The 3,832-nt window shown below is 46.5% G+C and overlaps 1 pseudogene across 1 annotated transcript; it reads right to left on the minus strand.

Moving 5' to 3' along the window:
- Positions 1-417: 417 nt before the first annotated feature.
- On the minus strand, positions 418-2,537 carry LOC113342062 (annotated as a pseudogene). The gene has a single exon (XR_003356371.1). The product of XR_003356371.1 is annotated as an uncharacterized LOC113342062 (transcript).
- Between the last annotated feature and the right edge of the window lie 1,295 nt (positions 2,538-3,832).

The following is a 3,832-nucleotide window of genomic DNA, read 5'->3' on the forward strand; positions in this document are numbered from 1 at the left end:
CTAGGTGGGTTAAGTAGATTTCTCTTACTCGACTAAAAGGAGAGGCCTCTACGGTCGAGTTCTTTCGAATCTCCGGACCTACTTGTAGGACAAGAAAGTGAGTTCCTCCCTTACTTTAACAAGTAAGTGGGAGTTTACAAAGTATAACATCATCCAATTCCGTACCATCACTCCGTAGTCACGAGTGAGTCCTCAAACCCACCCTTGAAGTCGACTAACCCCTGCTTCCGTTGATTCTCGTCTCTTTCATTTCCCTACTGAACCTCTCTTTATTCTGACACATAAATGCAGGAATCGAAGAAATGATGGCAGATTATGTTCACCAAGAAATGACCCGTAGTTGGATCTCGGTCTATTTGAGAGTCTTTCTTTTCATCGTAATCAAAGATCTTTTCTTGTCAATCATTCCTTTTCCAATTAACCGAAGAACCTAATGGTCATCCTTGGCCTGCTATCGCCAATGGTACGGTTATTCGGGAAGATCTTTTTTAATACTTCCCGAATGACCGTACCGGGGAATTCTACCGTACTCCGTGCAGCTATTGCTGTTGATCCTGCAGACCAAAGGTTCAGGCCAGATTGTAGGAAGTGGGTGAGACGTTTTTGTATTTCTATGAGAAGCTCTAGAGCACCTACGACTCCCAGTAGTAAGCCGTTGGCATATCGCACGTAACAAATCCTTATTAAGTCATGGTCTTTTAAGGGCTTACGGGACAGGCGTCTCTCTGACCTGATAACTGGTCTCGCCTCTCCACCCAGCTCTATTAGCAGGCCCCTTCTGCTGATATTGCGGTCTCTCATGGCCGAATTCTTGCGTTCTCTACCATAGAATTCTGCCTTCGGAACGGCGGAGCAAAGGAAGAGAGAGGGACCGTAGGGTACTCGAACAAAGGGGGTTTTCTTACTTTCTTGTCCTACAAGGAAGGGAGGGGGATTGTTAAGGAAGGCGGCAAGGGCCGAAGCTCCCCCAGTTTTTTGGTCCCCCCAGCGAAAGGGGGTGCTTGTGGGCGGTGTGTGCCATGACGAAACAAGGGAACGAAAGGCCGCTTTATGTTGGATGCTCTTGACCCTCCCCAAAAAGATGGCTCCGTTGTCTTGGGGAGCGTTAAAGCTTGCTTATTCTATAACTTGGTCATCAATACGACCTGAGAACTGTGAGAGAACCGATCTGATTCTCATCGAAATTTCGTATTTATGTTGGATTCTACCTATCTCCTGATCGAGCTTGTGTAGGTAGATGTTGCCTGGTAGGGCCGATAGTAGTACACTGTGTGGGACGGAGTCAGGGCCGTTCATTTTTCGGCGTCCGGCTCCTAAAAGTTTCTGGGTGTGATAAAAGAACTTGGGATCGTCGATCTCTTCCTTCAAGATTGGGATAAGTCGATGTCGGTCGATGATGTGCTTCCTGATGTCGAATTCTAAAAACCAGCGAGAGGTTCCCCACTCTTCTTTGATCCGTCTTAGGGCCGAGTGGCAGCCTCGACCCGAGCGGAAGTGCGATGTGTCTGGAAACTCGGAATCGTAAATGGATTCGGGTACCATTCTGATCGCCTCTTTCATGATCTTTTCTATAGGTAGAACTACTGTGAGCGGTCTAAACTTCGACCCTGATTTCTTTCTTCATATTGTAAAAGGGCTGCTGCTACCTCTATTGATAGATCAGCTCCTGCCGTCGTTTCAGTGACTCATACAGCTCAGACTGGTGTCGCCACCTCTTCCAGGACCGGAATGATTATCCCTGTCCGATGGGTCTACATCCTTCCCTGAATGTCGTCGGGTACTCTTCACTTCCCCGCCATTCTTGTAACCGTCACCTGTCATCCGCGCAGGTGTGTCTGCACCCCCCTGAGTAGACTAGAAAGAAAGGTCGGATTTCCCGTATGAGCATTCGGTACTTGTATCAGTGAGGTTCCGTGGAAGAGTGATAGGGTCACCAACTACTGAGGATCTCCCCCTAATCTTAGATAGGTCGTCTGGGGGTTCGCCGCGGTTCATTGCTGTGCTTACACACTAGGCTACCCTTCTCCGAAAGCTCCGCGGGACCACCTACCACTAGTGTCATATCCGGCCGGAGGGATTTATTGCAGGCTCCCGGCCCTACGAATGTCAGATGCAAAGCCTCGCACCTCATTAAGATCATATTGGCATACTCTCCCAAAAAAGAAAGAGCAGACCCCATTGAAGACGGGAGTGAGGTACAACAAGGCCATTTCTGTCCACCGCCCTTCTCACAGAGCCGTACTTGGACGTTACCGCTCATACAGCTCCCAGCCGGCAAGCTAAAGCGACCTCTACAAAGAATGGAAGTCTGGGTGAATCGACATTAAATACAGTAAATTTGAAGTAATGGAAGTCTGGATGAATCGACATCAAATAGAGGCAATTTATCTTGCTTGCGCTGTTGAGCCAAGGTCCTTTAGGAACTCGACTGCGAAAGAGAGGAAGTGAATAATGTAATTGATACATGAACGAATCATTCAAGCTGCCATTGTACTATTGGTAGAACCTGGTGAACCGGGCGTACAAAAGAATATTTCTTCTCTATACGATTAAAGAGAGACAAGGATAGCTTAGAGGTTATAGTACATGCGATAGTCCACATCACCCTATGGGTGGTAATTCTCGTACCCAATTCCCAGCTGACTTCTACCTCTATTTTCAGGGGACGCTTCTAACACTGTTAATCTAAATTGTCCATCCGACTTTCAATCCCAGGACCATTTACAGGAGGTAGCTCTTTTAATACTTTATGGTCGTGGTTGAGGTGCAAAGTCCCATTATTCGATCCCCGAACATGAGTTGAGTCAAGCAGTCCCATGCACATGTTCACAAGTAGGGATGTTAGTGATTATATGTTTCGTTTGAAGGGATTCCTAGATTGTACTGAAAGTAAACCGTAGAAGTTGGAGTTGGAGACCACAAGGTGTTGAGTCTCTCGAAGTCCCAGTTGTTAGCTAAAGGTTGAAGGTTATCTGAACGTCCCCAAAAGGTTAGGGCTTGTAAGTATCAGCTATGAGTTTCGTTCCTTTGCATTGTTGAGTTGGCATCCACGGCTTATGGGATTCAAGCTAAGATAGAACGGCCCGTAGAAGCAATGCCACTCCTAGTGAAAATTATCTTTCTCAATAACTTACATTAGATCCCAGTACCTTTTCCCGTGGGATACCTTGATAACATAACGGCCAGTAGATTCTGTTACTAAGCTTCCATCCTAAGAAGGCCAATAGAAAGATACCCTGCTCCTAAGCTGCCATTCATGGGTACAAAATCTCGTCGATCCTACCAATCCGTTCTTCTAATGTCCCAGTTCTGACTCATGCCTTAGCCACTTGGCTACAGTTCCGAGTGAAATAAATTTTAATTGACCAGGCCTTCTGGACGCCCCTCTCGCTATGCTCGAACTCCTCCTCTTGGTCTACTAGGTAAAAATGGGGTGAAAAAGAGATGCTGCTTCACCTGGGTTGGGCTCCTAGCTCTTGGGAAATTAGATATTCTACGATCCTTGCTTCCCGGCATCTGCCTTGGGTAGCGATCTACTTGTGTTAAAACTCCAATCGGAAAGTAAGAACGTAGTGCTAAGGTAGTTATTCGTACTAAGTGCCAGTGATCAGGAGCTATACGCACCTTAGTGATGTAACACCTTTCGGATCAATTCTTCTAGCAGCACGAGTCTCACTTTCTTTTTCTGTGCTTTCCACGTAGGTCTGAAATAACCGTTTGTCAGGACGTCTTCTCTTACGATGTTTCTGAGCATCCGAGCTAGCTGGTTTTCCATAATCCATTGCCGCATAAATGACTAGAATTTGTTTTTCTATTGGAATGTCTCGGAGTT

The sequence above is a fragment of the Papaver somniferum genome, unplaced genomic scaffold, assembly GCF_003573695.1.
Source record: "Papaver somniferum cultivar HN1 unplaced genomic scaffold, ASM357369v1 unplaced-scaffold_33, whole genome shotgun sequence".
Lineage (NCBI taxonomy): Eukaryota > Viridiplantae > Streptophyta > Magnoliopsida > Ranunculales > Papaveraceae > Papaver > Papaver somniferum.